Source organism: Stenella coeruleoalba (assembly GCF_951394435.1).
Source record: "Stenella coeruleoalba genome assembly, chromosome: 11".
NCBI lineage: Eukaryota > Metazoa > Chordata > Mammalia > Artiodactyla > Delphinidae > Stenella > Stenella coeruleoalba.
The window spans coordinates 97,013,264-97,034,613 of record NC_137157.1 but is presented as its reverse complement, the minus strand read 5'-3'; positions in this window follow the sequence as shown (position 1 = coordinate 97,034,613).

Genomic DNA, 21,350 nt, shown 5'->3' with positions numbered 1-21,350 from the left:
TTTTTTTTTTTGCGGTACACGGGCCTCTCACTGTTGTGGCCTCTCCCGTTGCAGAGCACAGGCTCCGGACGCGCAGGCTCAGCGGCCATGGCTCACGGGCCCAGCCACTCCGCGGCATGTGGGATCTTCCTGGACCGGGGCACGAACCCGCGTCCCCTGTATCGGCAGGCGGCCTCTCAACCACTGCGCCACCAGGGAAGCCCCCACTCCGTCTTTTGATCTATGTGGCTCATCACAGAGCCATCTGGTAAATATGTGGCAGTGTTCATCTTTTGCTTTCCATCCCAGCTTTTCTGTATTCCGGCAGATTGACCAATGATTGAGGGTGTTTGGGAGAAGAGTCTTATTAACAAATGAAACCTTATTTGAATTTCAACAGGTAAAGAAACAGAGGCTGAAAGATCACGACTGGGGTGGTCAGTCTGTCAAGGAATTCAGAACGCCCAGGCACCAGGCCCTCGGGTGATGGACGGCTGCTCCTGCACTCGGTTTAATTAGAAGCATGGCTAATGGCCAGAGACTTGGAAGAGAGATTATAGATTCATTAATTAGGTTCATGTTTACACCTTGATTGTCAACTGTAATCATTTGTTTAACCCGAGGTCTCTTTAGTTCATTATGATCATTATTGCTTGGCTGGAGTTTTACAGTTATGAACGAGGAATCTACACGTGAGCCTATATATTCCAGCAGGAACCCAGCCTGACAGTATATGTTAATGTAAGGGGAGTTTCCTTTAAATCTTTTTTTTAATCCTCAGTCATCTTTTATTTCAGAACTATAAACTGTGCCCAATCAATGAATGCATTAATAGTTGCCCCTGACAACTGATAAGATCACCCACTTTGAGAATATCAACAATGTCTATCTCACACTCATAAAAATTTTCTAATTTTCCAAGGGGCTTGGGGATCATCAACTCATAGGAGAGGACGCTATGAAATCGAATTTGGCTATACAGTAAGTTCCCTACATACGAACGAGTTCCGTTCTGAGCGTGTGTTTGTTAAGTCCAACAAAGTTAGCCGAGGTACACAACTAACACAATCGGCTATATAGTACTGTACTGTAATAGGTTTACTATACTTTTCACACAAATAATACATAAAAACAAACAAAAAAATAAAAAAGTCTCCATTTTTTTTGCATCCTTGGGCAAATGATCACAGAGAACCTCCCACTGAGTCAAAAGATGGAGGGAAGGACGGCAGTCGGTAGGAGGAAGTGCTCAGAAACGTGAATTATCTGCTCGCGCAATGGACAGGTGCATCTAGTACTTGCTCAGACCCTAGTTCTGTGTACATGAGCTTCGCTTGATGTTGAAGTCTCCTGGCCATGTATGGCATATTATCCATCTCTTCCAAGGTCCAGTGTCAAGCTAATAATAACTTTCTTTGCTCAAAAACCCTAGGGTCATCCTCAGGAATTAGTTTCTTAGGCCTCGTCACAGACACCAGCAGCATCCCCATTCTGTTATCTGTCATAGACATTCTGAGCCACCTGGGGACACAGGGCAGAGGTACTTGTATTGCAGCCTAGACCATTTGAAGAAACTTCTCTAGTTTGGTGTCCCACCCAGAGCCGGCAGCTTTTCAGATCGCTCGGTGAATGGACTGGAACAGCACATCCCATTTTGTTCTTGTGGTCTCCAAAATCAAAACAATCATCAAATCCCCTTCTTAACAGTAGATAGAAGTTCCGGCTTCTCTGTCCCTTTACAATGGATATTCAAACATAACCCAGTGTCCTGAACTTCCTAGAAACTTCTATGAGATGACAGGTTCCATTTTTTTGTTTTGGAATTTTATTTTATGTTTTAATTTTTATTTTCTATTGGAGTATAGTTGATGTATCATGTTGTGTTAGTTTCAAGTGTACAGCAAAGTGATTCAGTTATACATGTACATGTATCTATTCTTTTTCAGATTCCTTTCCTATATAGGTTATTACAGAATATTGAGTAGAGTTCCCTGTGCTGTACGGCAGGTCCTTGTTGATTATCAGGTCCCATATTATTGTGTGGGATTTATCTTCCATGATGTGCATTATGGAAGATAAATGGATAATATAGATAGTACGGATTTATCTTCCATAATATAAGTTCCCTAGGCATCTAGGATGACCATTACTTACTGTTCCTCAGTATATAGCCCTTTCATCACCTTATTATCCTCATTCTCTGTGCTATCTAGAAGCAGCCACCCCACAGAACGTTACTTGATTTCATTGTATCGTCCATACGTTTCCAAAGCAGTGGCCACCCCATCTCCCAAAGCCTTCTCTTCAATGAGCACCACATTCTAAGTAGCCATAGGCAATAACCCAATCAACTGTTTCAATGCTACAAGTCATGAATCGCCAAATTAGTATTACTTCATATTAGGTGGATTTTCATTGGCTTTGTCTCAACTGGACCCAATTCCCCAATTTCACTTCAGATTCCTGGATACCACAGTCTGGAACCAATTTCTGTCTTACTTAGAGTTTTGGTTACAAATAACCAAAACCAACTAAGCTCATTTAAACAATATAAGAGTTTTAGAAGGGTGTATTGCAGACGGGGCTGCTTCAAGGGTGTGCGACCACTGCACTTTCACCAGGCCCCATGCTCAGAGGTTTAAGGCTTTGCCGTCGCCATCTTGAAATTCTTAATTTTATACTTTAACTTGTGTTTTGTTAGTGATGGGAGAGTGGAGCAGCTGCCACGGGCTTGGAGGCTTGGCTCACAGCATTGGATGAATAAGCAATGAATGCCCACCCAGGCTCAAGGCTTCAGGAGGCCCTCGGGTTCCTCCACTCTTGGGGGAAGTGTGCTTAGTGCCACATGGGAGGCTAAGTTGGGTCGATCTGTGCCCAGAGGCACCACATCTTCCTGAACACAAAGTCTAACAGTGTTCTGTCTCCTCACAACCTCTCCCTCCCTCCTTTCAGGGCCCCCAAGGTAACATCTCCCAGACACAGAACACATTCGAGTATCAGGTGAGGCTGCACAGCTCAGAGCTTCCCCCGCTGCCCCTCCTCCCTGGAATCAGGGCAAGTGTGTGTGACAACGTGCGCAACCTACAGGCTTTATTTTCCTTCCACATCTCCTCTAATCCCCTTTACCTACAAACAAATTTGTGGGGAGGCATCTAATGAACTGGTATGAACTTGGCTTTGTTTTGTTTTGCTCTTTCTCTTTCAGAGAATTTTCAAGTTTCCCCCTTCCTGCCCGTCTTTTTTCTTTCTTTCTTTCTGTGTGGGGAGTCTAAGTTCCTAGGTGAACAGCAAGTTCTTGTCCTCCTGACAAGTCAGACCATATCCTGTAAGACGTCCAGGTGACAGAGGATGGGAGAAGCATGCAGGGAAACAGTTGACTCCTTCATTTCCTGAGGTTCTGCGTCAGGAAATTACCTGGGAGGAATGTAGGTAGGACAACTGTCACCACTTAATGTTCCTCAATCCAAGCTCAGGGGACAGAACTTACTTTCTTCGTGATGGCTGGCATTCTTCTACCAAGCTCGGCATCACTTCTGTGCTGATGCCTGGAGATGTGACCAAATGGCCTGAATCTTCACATTTCCCCGGATTTACATCTGGTCCAGCTGCTCCTGCTTTTCCTACAAACAGTCGCTTGTAGTTAACAAAAAGCAAAAATAGCAATTCATCTCTGGTTAGCAATTGTACAACATATTTGTACCAAATTTATTAAATCATAACATGTAAAGAAATACAAACACCTAGTGACAGTCCAGTATCTTTCTGATTAAGCTTCATGACTTCCTTTCAGGGATCAGAAACAAAGGGAAAAGAAAACCTTCATGAGACACTGAGTCTGAGTGTCTGTCTGTCCTGTCTGTCCTGGGGTCTGGGGCAAGCTCCGCTCCCACCTCAGGCCTGGGCAGGACCTGGGAGTAAAAGTTACTCCTGGACAGTCAGGCCACTTTCCCTCTCTTCCCCTCCCCCCTTTAGTGTCAAGCATCCTCTCTCTGATTACTCCAGCCAGGACCATTATTGTATTTCTCCAACCTGTTCCAAGAGCCTAAAATGGCTACACCTTCCCCTCTTTGAAGAACTGGGATCATCTCATCAGCAAAAGAAAATCATTCTAGGATGCTGTTTTAAAGTGCAAATAAAAGGAGAGGGGGGAAGAAAGAAAGAGAAAAAGAGAGAGAGAGGGAGAGAGAAAGAAAAGGAAGGAAGGAAGGAAGGAAGAAAGAAAGAGAAAGAAAGAAAGAAAGAAAGAAAGAAAGAAAGAAAGAAAGAAAGAAAGAAAGAGAGAAAGAAAGAGAAAGGAAGGAAGGAAGGAAGAAAGAAAGAAAGAAAGAAAGAAAGAAAGAAAGAAAGAAAGAAAGAAAGAAAGAAAAAGAAAGGAAGGAAGGAAGGAAGGAAGAAAGAAAGAAAGAAAGAAAGAAAGAAAGAAAAAGAAAGGAAGGAAGGAAGGAAGAAAGAAAGAAAGAAAGAAAAAGAAAGAAAGAAAGAAAGAAAGAAAGAAAGAAAGAAAGAAAGAAAGAAAAAGAAAGGAAGGAAGGAAGGAAGGAAGAAAGAAAGAAAGAAAGAAAGAAAGAAAGAAAGAAAGAAAGAAAAAGAAAGGAAGGAAGGAAGGAAGAAAGAAAGAAAGAAAGAAAAAGAAAGAAAGAAAGAAAGAAAGAAAGAAAGAAAGAAAGAAAGAAAGAAAGAAAGAAAGAAAGAAAGAAAGATAGAGGGAGGGAGGGAGGGAGGAAGGAAGGAAGGAGAATAAAATCTACACAGTAGCCTGACTCCCAGGATTCAAACCCAGGAATGATAAACTTGCAATCAGAATTATCTTGCCTGGTATACATACGAATATCCTGATGTTACTCTATCCAATGTATACGAGAATATACAGTCTACTCTGTTCAGAATTCTGAAGGTTTTCTTATTAGCTAATTCTGGCTCCTTGCCAGGTGGTATATACTTAAAGTGACCTGCCCCCGCTTTGTCCTTTGAACATTTAAAAAACTTGAACCACAATAAAGTTTTGAAAAAAGAAAATTCTAAAACTAGACTCGCTAGTTTCATAAATACCAGAAAAACTGAAAATGTCCTAATAAATTAGTGTGTTTTCACTTTTTACTAGACCTTGATTTCATTAGATGTTGGATTAAGGGGTGGAAGGAGCCCTTTTATTTGATTTTTGTATCCCTAAGATCTAGCAAAACACCAGGTTCATAGTATGTGCATAAAGAAATAAGTGAATGTTTTTGCGTTTCCCACCGCCTCCACTTCTGCTCTTTCTCCTTTGCTGGGTAATTCAAGCCAGCCCACCACAGTCCTGTTGCTGGAGGGGCTGAAGCCCACAGATGCTGTTTCCAGGAGGCCTGAGCAGAGAGAGGAGCATGGACCGGGCTCAGCAGGGGACCACTGGCCACAGCTCAGGCTGCTGTGCAGAGAGAGCGCTGGAGAGGATGCTCGCCGCCGCCAGTGGCCTCCTTCTCCTCCAGCTGCTCCCGCCTCTCAGCCCTACTGGTAACCCATCCTTACCGTATGCCACCTGCTCTCTTTCTCTCTCCCAAACCCAAGCTGTGGAACCTGGAATCCAACCACGGATGATGTCAACAATGCTTAGAGAGTTGTCAAATTTTGTTTTTGTTTTCGTTTTTAGATTTTTTTTTTTTGACATGGACCATTTTGAAAGTCTTTATTGAATTTGTTACAATACGGCTTCTGTTTTATGTTTTGGTTTTTTGGCCGCGAGACGTGTGGGATGTTAGCTCCCCGACCAGGGATTGAACCCGCACGCCCTGCACTGGAAGGCGAAGTCTTAAGCACTGGACCGCCAGGGAGATCCCAAGAGTTGTAAAACTTTGTAAGTGCGAAACCAAAAGCAATCCAGGGAGTGGGGACAGTCCCAGATCTCTGGCCTCAAGCAGGTTCCCTTCTCCCACAGTGTGTACTGTGGTCTCTTGTGGTCAGGAGTGAAAGGGGCTGTGATCTGGCCCAGACACACACAGAACTCGCCAACCCACCCAGAAGTGCCGTCCTCAGGGGCCGGGAGGGGGCCTGGAGTGGCTTTAGATGGCTAATTCCCAGGCCGGGAACTCGGGCAATGTTGCTGGCGTAAATGAGAACATTTGCTACCGTATCTGCCATTTACCCTCTCTGTCCCAACATCAGACAAACAGTCTGGTCTGGGGATAGTCAAGACTCCATCGTGGAGGAAGCAGAGACCCAGAGAAAGTGTACAGAGAAGCAGAAGAGAGGACAGCCTAAGAGTAGCAGCAAAGTGTTTCAGGATTTTGTGGTTTTATTAACTGTTTCATTTAACAAATAAGAGTTGAGCACCAGCAGGCTCTGAATAAGATGCTGCGGTCTGGTGGTGAGGTCATGCAGACACATCCCGTGTGCTCTTGAAGTTCACAGTCTAGTGGGGACACACACATCAAACAAAAGACTTGCAACCTGGGTTCTGTGGAATGAAAACTCATAGGGTCCCACCAGAGAGTATTTGGGGGATTTAGTTTAGATTGAGGGGATCCAGGAAGGCCTCCTTGAGGAAGTGGTACTTTAAGTTGTGACCAGAGGATGGGTGTGTGTGTCTCCAGCAGAGTGGGGAAGCCAGGTTCCAGGAAGACAAGGGAGGAGTGAGAGCCTTTAGGTGGGAAAGTGCTTGAGAAAGTGGAAAGATCAGTATGGCCGGAGCAGAACCAGTCAGGGAAGTGGTAGGACTGAGATTGGAGGGATGGGCAGTGGTACGATTATGCAGGGCCTTTGGGGGCAAGTTATAAATGTTGGGATTTTATCCTGAATGAAATAGGAAACTGTCAACCGATCTAAGGTGCGAAGAATTCACTTTGACTTTGCATTGAAGGGGAGAAAGAATGGAAGTGGCAGGGACCAGTCTTGAGGTCGTTGACACAGTACAGGTGAGAGATGATGGTGCATTGTTCCACCTGACTATGGAAAGAAGAATGAATTTAAGTTATGCTCTGGATGTAGAATCAACAGAACGTAGGGGAGGATTAGATATTGCAAATGAGCACAAGGGAGAAATCAAGGACTTTTCCCAGGATAATGGGGTAGTTGATTGTACCATTTATTAAGATGGGATTAGAGCATTTTGAGGAGGAAAATCAAGAATTTGTTGTTGCAAATTAAACCTCCATTGACAGATGAATGGATAAAGAAGATGTGGTACATATATCTATGGAATATTAGCCATAAAACAGAATGAAATAATGCCATTTGCAGCAACAAATGGATGGACCTAGAGATTATCATACCAAGCGAAGAAAGTCAGAAAGAGAAAGACAGATACCATATGATGTCACTTATATGTGGAATCTAAAATAGGACACAAATGAACTTATGTACAAAACAGAAACAGACCCACAGACATAGAGAACAGGTTGGGAGTTTGGGATTAGCAGATGCAAACTATTATATATAGGATGGATAAACAACAAGGTCCTACTGTATGGCACAGGGAACTATATTCAATATCCTGTGATAAACCATAATGGAAACGAATATGAAAAAGGATGTATATGTATGTATAAGTGAGTCACTTTGCTGTACAGCAGAAATTAACACAACATGGTAAATCAACTACCATAAAAATTTTTTCAAAACGGATTTGTTGTTGAACATGTTACCTGTGAGACGCATGTACAAGGCCAAGAGGAGATGTCAAGGAGACAGCTAGAAATACAGGTCTGGAAGTGACAGGAGTGAGCTGGGCAGGACATGGGATGGGGTCACCAGCATACAGATGATATTTAAAGCCATGGGATAGATGAGATGGCCCAAGGGTAAGCGTGTAAAATTAGCAGAGAAGGAGATTCAAGCCTAACTGGTAACAGCTCCAATATTTAAGTCAAAGAAAGGAAAATACATGGTACAGGACTTTCGTTTCCTCTCCCTCATCTAGACAAATATTTATAATCAATCATGGTTTTCTTCCTTAACTGAGCCAAAATTCAGAATTTGATTTGTTTTCAAGACAACGCTCTAGAAATCTCTGTCAAAAGATTAGCGTTGGCAAGAGAGAGAAAACCTGATGGACTTCCTGGCTTTTGTTCAAGGGTTATTAAATTTCTGGAGGGAGAATTTCTTTTCGACATCAAAATATTTAAACAAGCCTACATAATGGTAGTTTTGCTCTTGTTTATTCAGTCAGTAGACTACACTAACTGCCCATAAAATGCCACAGTAGGCCTAGGGCCCTGGGGCCACTGATTGGGAATGGCTCCTCTATAGCAGCGCTTCTCAACGTGTGGTCCCTGGACCAGAAGCATCACCTGGGAACTTCTTAAAAACGAAAATCCTCAGGCCCCAACGCACACTTACTGAAAAAGAAACTCTGTTATAATAAGTCCTCTGGGGGATTTTGACGCAGGCTGAAGTTTGGGAAGCACAGCTCTAAGGGTTTCTAGAATTAAATGATTCATGCTGCTGCCGAGAAAGTGGGCTGACTTCTTCAATCTGATCATTTTAATTTCCATCAGGAGCTAGGTTTAGGTTTTCAAAAATTCAACTGTTTTCTTAGTTACTATTAAAGTTCCTGGAAACATCGAAGGGACTTAATAAATGTGCGATGAAAGAATGATTGACTGAGTGAATGAATTCTCATTATAGTAGTGCTGGAGCATGAAAATAGGGACCGAACAAGGTAGCCCCTACCCTCAAGAAGCCTGGTCGTTTCTACAAAGAACTTCTTGGTGACAGCAAGGTCAAAAACCATTTCTCTGTCCAATAACTCTATCCAAACCACATTGTAATTTCATTTGAGCATTCGATGTTCCTTGGTACTAGAATCGTAAAGATGAAAGGGACATTTTTTTTTTAGTATCTATATTTTTTTTTAGTAGCTATATTTTTTTTTAGTATCTATATATTTTTTTAGTATCTATACTTTTTTCCTTTCTTTAAAAAATTTATTTATTTTTAATTGAAGTATAGTTGATTTACAATGTTTCAGGTGTATAGCAAAGTGATTCAGTTATAGACATGTATATATATATGTATGTATATATTCTTTTTAAGATTCTTTTCCATTATAGATTATTACAAGATATTAAAAATAGTCCCCTGTGCTATACAGTAGGTCTTTGTTGTTCATCTATTTTATATATAGTAGTGTGTATCTGTTAATCCCAAATTCCCAATTATCCCTATCCCCACTTTCCCCATTGGTAACCAAAAGATTGTTTTCTATGTTTGTGAGTCTGTTTTGTAAATAAATTCATTTGTGTCATATTTTAGCTTCCACATGTAAGTGATATCATATGACATTTTTCTTTCTCTGTCTGGCTTACTTCACTTAGTATGATCATCTCTAGGTCCATCCACATTGCTGCAAATGGCATTATTTCATTGTTTTCATGGCTGAGTAATATTCCATTGTATATATGCACCACATCTTCTTTATCCATTCATCTGTCGATGGACATTTAGGTTGCTTCCCTGTCTTGGTTATTGTAAATAGTGCTGCTATGAACATTGGGGTGCACTTATCTTTTGGAATTAGAGTTTTCGTCTTTCCCAGATATACACCCAGGCACAGGATTGCTGAATGGACTTGGCCATCTCATCATCCAGTGAGTAGGCTGAGCCTTAGGGAGGTAAGTGGACTGCCCAGGGACTCACAGCTAAACACAGCATGACAACCCCTAACTCATCATGACCTACAGAACACAGTGAGTGTGGAGTCAGACAGAACCCAAGCCCGCTACTGATTAGCTCAGTGATCTTGGGGAAGTGATCTCAGGAAGTTTCCCTGAGTTTAAATTTCTTCACGGATAAGAGTACTCAACTGTCAGACAGCTGTAGAATTATGCCATGCAAAATTGACGTTAGTTTTCTCCCCTACTGTGGTGGGCTGGAAATGTTTTCTTAGAAGATAGCCACGTCAAATCCCTGGGATCTGAGACTGTTACCTTACTTGGAAAAAAAGCCTTTTGCAGATGTGACTGATTTAAGGGTCCTTTAAAAGGGAACTTATATTGGACTGTCCAAGTGGGCTAGGCCTTAAATACAATCACATGTATACTTCAAAAGATAGACCCACAGAGAAGACAGACACACAGAGAAGACAGATACACCAGGAAAATGGGATGTGGAAATGCAACCAGAGATTGAAGTGATTCCATGACATGCTAGGGAAGCCGAGGCAGCCACCAATGCTGGAAGAGGCAGGAAGGATTCTCCCCTGCAGCGCCTGGAGGGAACACAGTTCTGAGAGATTTGGGCTTTGAGCCTCCAGACCCGTGAGTGAACGCATTTCTATTGTTTTAAGCCACTGACTTCGTGGCGATTTGTCCAGGCAGCCTCAGGAAACGAATACAGTACCCCAGCAGTAAAACTCCCCTGAAGTCCTCCCACACTCACCGCTGTCTTGGAGCTCCTGTCTCTTACCCCAGAATGTAGGGGCTGATATAGTCTCAGAGACTAACATCCAAACCCAGTGAATAGCATTCAGTATCCAGCTAAGGACTCCATGCCTTTAAGGAGAAGAGGCCAGAAGAGAAGCATGTACACGACAGGAGGCTTGAACAGAAGGATGGCCCTAAATGCCATGCATACTCCTACCTTCGCCTCAGAGAACTTGTTACCAGTTCCAAATACCAACAACAGGATAAATGCAGTCAGTTGAAGATACCAGTCCCTCCACGGAGGAAACACCCACCATGAATTTTGCATAGCTATCAGAAGAATGGCTGGAATCCCTTGAAGTCTAACATGAATGGATTAAAGGGGGAATCACGGTGACACTATTTGGGATTCGTGACTGCTCCTAAAATAGGGGGGTGGGCAGAGGCTAGGGTAGAAGGGACGGTGGATACAGGAGAAGGAATCTCGCTTCCCAGCTCAAAGGAAATAACTCTAGGAGGGCAGGACACAGACTCAACTGCCAAACCCAAGGCAGAAAATAAATAGGTCCATTTTGGAGGCTGAGCTGCATTTGCCCATTTGCTGGAGAGTCCTGTGAAGTCAGTATAAATTTTTGAACCCTACACACTGGATGTCTATCTGTGGATTTCTTGAATCTTTGGGATCAATATTTTAACTCGTTTGTTGTATCTCCTACTCTTTCTTCATTATGTTCCTTTTGAACAAATGTCCTTTTCTATATCTTAATGGTGGAAAGCATTCCAAGACTTTCCTTTACCTTCCCTCAGAGAGTATATAGGAATCTTTCCAGGTCAACTTGATTGCACTGTCCCTATACATATGCATCCCTAAACATACATATCCCTATACATACACATCCCTATACATACACATCCCTATACATACACATCCCTATACATACACATCCCTATGCATACACATCCCTATGCATACACATCCCTATACATACACATCCCTATGCATACACATCCCTATACATACACATCTCTTTCCTACACATCCCTATACATATACAACTCTATGTATATACACCACTTTGTCTGCAGCACTCTCTAAAAGGCAGCCTTCCATGTCCCTTGTTAAGGAAATAAAGCAATGAGAATTTGTGGGGATATACAGAACCCTAGGCCCTCCTGGGTCTTCCTAGACAATGGGAGAGTCTTCCTATAATTTTAGAATTGCCCCCTTCTTGAGTACAGTCATTTCGTGCTAAGATATCTCATGACAAATTTTTTCTGGCTCTCCTGCTCCTGGTTTTGGTTTTTGCCATGAACCTGAGGAGTCAGCCTGCCCTTCACACTTGGACAACGGGTGCTGGCCTTGAGTGGCCCAACCACTAATACCCTGTTTCTGTTCTGGTGCCACATACAAGACCAGCAGAAGATTTCTCCAGTTGGTTCTTAGGTCATTAAGTCTTTTTCTTCCCCAAGCACTCTGTCTGAATAATTAAGTAGATATGTGGCCTTAACCCCACTTTGGAGAATGGACATAAAAGCACAAGGAAGTTAAAATTCTTCACTCAAGTTCATTTAATAAAAATCAATTTGAGTTCTGGTTGGTATATTCCTCATTATATCTTCTGCTCAGAAGACCAGGGGTCAAAGTCTTAGTGGAATATAATCCTGCCTAAAATGTTTAGATCAGACAGCATTACCAACCCCGTCTAAGGCTTCCCAACTGTATCCGAGCATACAGATCTCCATGGCAACTACTACCTCTTTTCAAATGGGACACATTGGTTCCATCTCTGTTGAGTTAATTTCATTTCCAGCAAAGCAGCTTGACTCACACCAGGGAATGGCAATGCCTACGACGTGAGGTTGTGAGCCAAGGAAGAGATGTTTGGGAGGCACCCAAAGTCAGTGAGTTGGGTACATTCTATTCTTGACATGTACAAGCAGTGATGTGGTTACATCTGGGGGCTAGGGAGTCAGGAAGGCCAGAATTCAAGACTCAAAAAGTGGACAGAAAGAGCTTCTCCAAGACACTTCCTTGCTTAGCTAGTCTAGGATCACATACTGTCTACAGCTGTGGCATCCTGCCTGGATGGCATCCTGCCTGGCATGGGCTTTTCAGGGTCTATTTAGTTTACTCTCTGCCTCCAGGTAGAACTGTATGTAATGCAGCCCAAATATATGGACACTTCTCCTGTTCTTGAAGACACACAGTGAAGGAGACACCATATCACTCTTGATGATCTAAACCAGTCTCCAACAACTCTGAAAAAGAAAGTTCTTCTTGTGTCTTTCCTAAATCTCTCGTGCTACAAGATAACCCTTTTTATTCTGCCCTCAGTGAAAATTAAAACAGAGGGTCCCAGGCCACCTTCTGAAGACATTTGTAAATACCTTCCACCCTACCCTCAGCTGCTCTATCTTCTCCATGATGGAAAACCACAAGGCATTTTAATTCTCCTGTGACCACTTCTGTACATGACTCTGGACATTTTCTACTGAAGATTCAGCGCTGTGAACAAGTTTCCCGTATACTAAAGTTGGAAGCTCACAATTTCTATCTGGTGCTTCTAACAGTCCTGTAAGCTGGTGGTCTGGGGCTCTGCTTTGGTAGCTGACTACATTTCCTGGCCACTAGCCTTTCCTCCTGTGCCTCCTTAGTGAATAGTGCTTGGCGATCCTTGCTAGGCAGTCAGCCATCTTCCCTTTCGGCAACCACCACGGCTGGACCCCTTAGTCCTTTGTCAGATAGTTGTACATGAGTAAGCTAGTCCTCAGCTGCTCCCTGTCTTTTGTGGATGTTGGGTCTTCTCTGTCACTCCAGTGCCTTCATCCATGTGTTTGTCATGGGGAGACCCTCCTTCTCTTATGCCAGTTCCAGTCACACCTTTCCTCCAACATGGAGCTCAAGTTCCACTTTGTTGGTCAAGACATCCACGTCCTATGGCCCTGAAGAATCTCCATGTCTTCCAAATTCCTCATAATACTGTATCATTTGTCACAGAATAATTCACTATATGTTGCTGTTCTAGTCATGTTGGTCCAGGGCAAAAATAGGAACCAGGTTTCCTTTCTTGGGTCAATGCTGAATGATTGGTAGGGGCTGCATGGAGAGCTGGGGTGAGAAGGATTTCTCATGCAGCATCCTAATTCAATGAGAATGTGCATCATGATTGATTTGAGAAATCTGCCTCAAGGACAAACATAGCCAAGGGTAGTATATATACCACATATTCGCCATACTTGTTTTGGTGTTTTTCCAGGTAAATTAGATGGAAGGCCCCATAGCATATCTTTTGGATCGTCCCATGCTGAGAGAAAGCAGGTACTCAATAAATACCTACTTATTGATTGTCTAGTTGACATTTATAGGTTTGTGACCACCATCCTTTAATGTCTTCAAGAAAATATGGCCCAAGCAGAGTGACAGCGGAGTGCTTTGCCAAGCTTTTCTGTCTCCATGGAGAAGAGGGAGAAGGGGCTGGATGGCAAATCCATCCCACCCTCTACTGGAAGCTTATATGAATCACTCACCAACCCCATAGCTCTCATCCCAGATTTCTTGAATTTGTTTACTACATTTTTATTCCTTTGCCTAAATCCAGAGCCAAGTGGTTGTAAGCTCAAGTTATCCAAATAACATTTCATAAGGCTGTGTATCAAATGCTTAAGTTGTCATCAATATAAACATAGCATTGTTAGGAATTCTCCCTGAACCATCCTTCTCTATCAATGGTTTGCTTTAATTCTCCTACATTCTCATTCCCCACTTTCTCCTTTCCTTCTTCTGTACTTCTAAGAAGATTCCACTTGCTATCTTCCCTCACTGAGCAACTCATCCTTACCCCCTTCCTCTCATCCTTCCAGGACAAGGAATTATCAACACACAATCCTGTTTCCAAACCCCTCTTTAGCATTTTCACAGACTGAAGCAGTAATTGAGGGGAAAACAGAAAGGCCAACACTTAGCAAGATGGCAGGAGTTAATTGTTGGCCAAATTCCCTGAGTGAGTGTGTCAACATTATTTAGTGCCCAGTTCTGTGTTGAGTATTTTGAAGGAAATAAAAAAAAAGAAATGAGAAGTTGACTTCTACCCTTTGGAAAACTAACAATCTAATCAGAGCCATAGGAGAAGCAGAGACAGTTGTCTTAAGGGTTACTGTCTAACTGGCAAATGTCAGTATAGCTTAAAGTTTAGGAATCAGACTCTGGCCTGGAGTCCCATTGCCTGTGTTTAAAGCCAACTATGTGTGACCTTGGCAAATTACTTAACCTCTTGAAGCCCAGTCAGGAAATGGAAATATTAGTGCCTACCTAATAGAAATACTGTGAGAATAAAATGAGATGATCCAAGCAGAATACAATGTCTTCTAATGCTCTATATAAATACTCAGTAAATACTACTATTGATGGTTAACCAATTTTCTTGTCAACCCAGATGACCTGCAAACCTATAGAGTCAGGTATCTTTGAGAGTAACAGTGAATGTTGATATTAACCCACCAAATATAGATGAGATGGTCCTGCCCTGCAGGGGAAATTAACAGCTGAACATGGCTGCTGACAACTGCAGCTTAACATCAGTCTTAGGTTTTGTTCAGAATCTACCCAGAACCTATACTCTCATAAGGGACCCCAACACATTTAAAAGTAGAGCTCAGCCTCAGCTACCTGTCTTCACCTTTCCATAGACCCCCTTTGTTTCCACTCTGTTTCCTCTCGTGGGTCCTTTCATCAAGCGTCTGGGTGCCCAGGCGAGAGAATTTGCTCCTGTATCTGACTTGGAGAATTGGCTCCACCGGGGAAGTTCTTGGACGGAATTGTGGGTTTGGATGACTGTACTTCCCTGGAGCGACAGACTTTGTAACTCTCCATTTTTTTCTTTCTTTTTTTTTTTTTTTCTGAATCTAGGAGGTGTCTCCGCATTTTTAAGCAAATGGAGGTTGTGAGGCTGCCAAGTAACCCTTAAACTTCTCTTTCCCTGAAGGGACGCACTGCAGCGAAGGGAAGGAAGGAATTAGCCAGAAACCACAGAGCAATGAATGGCTGAATCAAACCAAATGAAATATTGCCTCGTAGACAATCCCCCCATTCCCGCTCAGTTGGGGATGTCCAAAGAGAAAGCGCATTGCAGCTTCTTTGTTTGGGCAAAATGAACCAAAACCCAGTGCTTGAGTGTGTGTGTGTATGTGTGTGTGTGTTTGTGAAAGAGAGAGATGGGGTTGGGGGGGGGGGAGAATATGAGCTTTTCATTTGCATATGTGGCATTGATTTTTCTCCAGTGGGGAAAACACTGTGTAAAATCCTAGAGTAACTAACAAAGGAGACCATCTTCACACCAGGAAAGAAACGCCTAGGTAAGTGTTTGCCATCTGTAAGGACTGGTCTAAATCTCTACCTGCATGAAGACAAAGGGTCAGAAAACAGTCCCCCTTTAGCTGGAGCGGGGGTGCTGACTCTCCTTGGTGGGTACTTGTTTGCACTCCATGGAAGGAATCCGCTCACAGGACCCCCTGGAATCACTGGAGGCCCCTCCTGTGAAGCCTTATCATCCCTCTAGGCAGAGGAGACTGAGTGAGGAAAGATGCATGAAAACACACGCCACAAGAATGCGAGTCTTCCTCCAGGCAAATAGCTTGGCAAACCCCAAACGGCAGGCTCTGGACCTTGTCTTCTGCTTCTGAGGGACATGCTTCTCATGCCCGGACCTCACTCCTCCCGCCTCGGTTCCCAGGGTGTCCTTCAGGGTGACATCTGCTCTAATTCAGATTTGCTTCGCTCCACCAAGCAGGAGACACTCCCTTAATTTGGACAACAGTCTTTGACTCACTCCAGCCCCGCGTGGGTCTGTGTGTACACGCACATGTGTCTGAACCAAGGAGGCATATTTACATTTCACTGAAGGAACTTTTATGATGTTGTCACCAAGCCACACTGTCTCCAGTTTTCAACGCCAAAATCTCTGTTATTACAGAAAGTCCATGGGATAAGACTTCCCTCCTCTTTCATACTTATTCTTCAGTGGGCCAGAACGGGGAGTCTTGGCTTCTCGACTTTCCCAGCTACAAACCCTGCAGATTGAAAATGTTTACCAGGCTCTGTGACAAGCAGTATTCATGAGGTTTCTTCCAGGGATGGAGATCAGTTTCCTTCCATCAATATCTAACCTCTCCTATAGTTTCTCAAAGCTGTTGTTAAGAAATCAATGTCAAGACCCTTATACAGAGAGTCCTCCCCCTACCGCGGGAGGGACTCAACCAGGGTCAAGACCACAACTCAGGCTGGTGACTTTTTCAACCAATGAAGCAGCTCTTTGATGAATCTACTGAGTGACTTAACATGGGTGCTTTCCATTGCGCCCCTGGCTTGCTAGACTCTGTAAAGAGGAGAACTGAATGCTGTTCACTGGGGTATAGTCAGCTGGCTGGAGTGCTGACCGGGGGAAGTACCAGCCTTATTAGACCCATTTTCTGGTGGCCATGATGCAGCAGTGCAAAGTTCAGCCTTTGCATTAATAATCAAAAATTGGAGGAAGTGAGGCCGAGAAAGTCAGCAGAGATCATTCCCAGAAACGTGTCAATCCAATTCCTTTATCCCACAGGTTCTTCCCTTTGTGTTTACCCGGAACCTGGAAGAAAGTTACCCCCACACACACCTTTCCTCTGTTCTCACCGAAGAGCTGGGCCTGAGAATTATTCTGATTTCTCATGTTTATTAATCAATTATATTCTTCAGATAAATCTTGTGGGAAGATGCCAAGAGGAAAGAATTTTGAGGACAGAATATACTTAGGCAAAAATCCCCAATTTAAAAAAAAAAATCTGCGAATGTGTCTTCAATTTTTATATCTCCTAAAGGAGGTTTTCAAGGAATTAAGAGAAGTTTGTCTGAATAACAAAAGGCCTGAGGGGGTAAAAAGACTAGAGCTGAATCATGATCTTCAAGACCACAAAATACTTTTATTCCCAAATATCGGTCTTCTTTTGAAATAATCTGACTTGAGGCTGAATATTAAGGAGCTTTGGGAGTTAGAGGAAGATAAGATGGTGAGGCATACCGTGTATGATGGTGGGAAGTTGTAGCTGTGATTTCTCTGTAAGGCCTTCAAAGAAAACGAGTGCAATTTTCTCCCGGAAATGGGCAGGACGAGCTGAATGAGTTTGTGGGGCTCTCATCTGCCCCGTCAATCTATGCCTTGATGGACAGACAGCTAATGAGGCAGTTACAGGAGAGGGTGGTGAGTGCTAAGGTAGTGTGCGCTCATTGGAGGGACCTCAGCTAAGGGGAGAGTGCAGGGTGGCACCATGCGAGCACCAAGTGGGAAGCTGGAGGGAGCCTGGGTTTTAGTTCAAGAAGCCACAGATGTGGAACCCCGAGGACCAGAGAGGCCTCTCTCTTCCTCAGGAACCTTCTTGCAGCTTGGCGCCTGCAGGGAAGAGATGGCAGTGGAGGGGGGCGGCTGGAGTGCGGGCTCTTTCCTAGATGCAGACCTGGGGGTGGGGCCCACACTGAAGCAACTCGCTTCACTCTAGAGGCTGTGGAAAACCCCTGAAAAGCAAAACCTGGGCTTGCTTATGACCTCCCTGCACCCAGCAGGAATTCGGGATACTTTTTACCCACCTGGTTAGGAGCTGGGGGGTGGGATGGGGTGTAATTTTATCATCTAACATACAGAAAACTTCCTTAAAAGTCCTCTTAAGATTCTCCATGTCTGAAGCTCACTGGTTCTGGTAGGGAACGGGTCAAGGAGGGGATGGACACATGCAGCGTCAGGCTTTTGTTCCTGTTGCAGAGGAGTTTTCAGCAGAGGATGAGATTGCCGTTATGTAGACAACTCTGCTGTCCATGGAGGAGGCGGCAACGGAACCTGCTGGAAAACATGGAGGAGGAATTAGAAAGGCAGAGAGAATAGTGCTGCTATGCACACAGGGGTGCATTAAAACAGAATGTGTGTATATATGTATATATATCTGAGTCACTTTGCTGTACACCAGAAATTAACACAACACTGTAAATCAACTATACTTCAATAAAAATAAATAAAATTTTAAAAAGAGAGAGAGAGACGGTACCTGCAGGAGAGCCACCCCAGGTAATGGCTCAGGAAGGCCTATTTTTCACCTATGAACGATGGCGATAGAGGCCCAGAGAAAGCAATAATAAGCCAAACCTCTACCCTCTGGTGTTTTCCTTACGCTGGGGGGCAGAGGGGGAGCAGGGCAGGTGGATGCTTTTGCTGGTGTGACCCCAGGACATCTTTTGCATTGGGTAGAGAAAGGATTTCTGTTTTAAAAGCCCAAAGGACGTGTTTCTTCCTCCTTAGATTCTGGGCCTGGGTTAACTTCAAAACACTTTAGGGTGCCCCCCTCCCCCCCAGCAGCCCCGGTGGGCCAGCGCGGGCCTGGAGGCACCGGCCACTAGAGGGCGCGCTGCCTCCGGGCCTCCGGCCCGCGGGGGAGGGGTGCGGGGGTGGGCGGGGCGTCCGCTGTGGAACACGCGGAGACAGAGGCTCCATCCAAGGCTTTCTGAACAAGGCATCACAAGCCTCAAACAGTGGGTTTATGGCCCGGGACGGGAAGCGGGTGGAGTGGGAAAGAAAGACAAAAGAGTTGAGACACCTCTGGAAAACTCGCAAGGAAGGGCAGCGTGCTTGCCAAAAATTGCCCTGAACCCCGATTGCACGTTTTCGGCAGGAAAACCTGCAGAAGAACTTGGGGTTGCTCTTTTTTTAAAAAAAATAGATCTTTATTGGAATATAATTGCTTCACAATACTGTGTTAGTTTCTGTTGTCCGCCAAAGTGAATCAGCCATATGCATACCTATGTCCCCATATCCCCTCCCTCTTGAGCCTCCCTCCCGCCCTCCCTATCCCACCCCTCTAGGTGGTCACAAAGCACCGAGCCGATCTCCCTGTGCTATGCGGTCTACATCTTTATTCCTGCCCTGCAACTAGGTTCATCAGTACCTTTTTTTTTTTTTTTTTTTTTAGATTTCATATACATGCGTTAGCTCTTTTAATGGACACTTCTAGAGTGAGTGTGAGTCAGATCAGATCTGATGCCGGCAGCCGCCTGTGTCCCAACAGGGAATTCTGGTCCTTTCACGCACCTGGTTAGGACCTTGGAGCTCTGCAGGGGGCGAGAAGGTCATGCGTGCCCCACCTGTGTCACCAAGTCTGAGATGTAGAGAGTGTGTTCAGAGATCTGGCTGGCGGCTGCAAGACGAGGGAGGAATACTTCAATTAAAAACAAGAAAAGAAACAAAATTGGTTCTCACTCCTACCCCACACTACCCTCACTTCGAACTGTCCTCACTGTTCATTGGAGGAAACATGCGGGCATAGACTGGCCCCCCATCATGCCTCTGCTCTGCATCCCCACACATGCGTGCCCCACCCCAACTCCTGGGAAAGGGTGAGTTATTTAGTAGGAGTCCCTGCGTTTCCATGGTCCCTCTGCTGCAACAGAGGCAATGAGATCACTTATGTGCTGCAGGAGAAGGACGGCCCTCTGGCTGACAGAGCTGTCATGCTCAGGATGAATGGCCTCTCCCTGAGGGTGCTGCAGTAGTTGCTTTCCACTTCTGCCCCCAGGTTCATCCCTGGGTCTCCTGGCACTTTAGGAAATGAACTGCTATAATTCCACTCTGAGCAGGCAGCCTTCCACAGCCAGTCCTGGTGGCTGCTCGCTTGTCACTCAGAAGGCCAACCAGGGGCAGCCACAGGGACCTCTCCCCCCAGAGGCAAGGGAGGGGTTCCTGGCTGGCTGTGTCCTAAAGAAGGAAGGCGGGGACCTTATGCTCTGGGGAGTTGGGGACGGGGAAAACCACAGACCCAGTGAGCGTGGCTGAAGGTGGAGCACCGAGCGGCCCTGGGGCTGTTCTTGGATTTGCATTTCCTTGTTGAGCACCTGAACGTGATACTGTGTATTAAGCTTTGGTGCTTTAATATCCCTGATTTGAGGGGAAAAATTTCCTCTGGCTCTCCTAAACTCACCAGATCACCATCCCGCTCTGAAAGTAGAAAATTACGGTCCCTGTGATTGCGTGGGGTTCATAATTTACCATTTTTTGCTAATTTAATTTTATAATCATACATGCGGTTTGGTGGGCGGTTATCTATTGCTGTGTCATAAGCTCCTCTAAAACATACCGGATTTAAAACAATAACCAGTTTTTATAACTCTTTTGTGGGTCAAGAATTTGGGCGGGGCTTACCCGGGCAATTGTTCTGCTCTGTGTCGCACCGGCTGGGTCATTCGGTGGCACTCAGCAGGTGACCTGGAATATCCAGGGACACCGGGTGCCTCCGTGGGGACAACTGGGGTCACCTGGCCCCTCTGCATCCCCGCAGATCTCAGAGCATCTCCACGTGGTCGTTTTATCGGTACAGTTGGACCATTCACACAGCAGCTAAGTCCCAAAGACCAAGCCAGAAACTGCAAGTCCTCAAAGCAGCTTTCACCACTTCTATTGGTCAAAGTGATCACAGATCACGCAGATTCAAGAGGAGGCAAGTCACATCATTTGCAGCGTCTTTAATCTGCCACCAGAGTCAATTTATGGATGGAAATCATTTATCTCTGGGGACAAGGGGCTGTCTTGCTCCAGGAACCCTCCTAACAGAAACCTCCTTTCTCCCATCCTTCAGCACAACTGTGGTGTCAATACATTAAGAAGTACTTCTAAGCCATTTGAGGAGGTTTGTGTTATAAAGTGACGAGGGTCAAAACAAAAGAAAAGAAAACTGCCCTGACTGCACGGCTGAAGTGAGAGTAACACTCCTGTCCTTCCCCCCTGTCTGGGATATTTACATAACCTTATTTCAGGTTTCCTTATCAAGTCAGAAATTGGATATGGTAATGATAAATGTTATTGGCTTCATATTTTAGGATATAGGGTCCCTGTGTGTAGTACTCCATGCAGCCTGGCCACTGATCCACAAGGCCGTTCTGGAAACTGGATTCTCTGCCATTCCTTCCACTCACCCAATAGATGCTGACAGGCACTATGGGGTGGTGACGGTATACGGCTTTCCTTACAC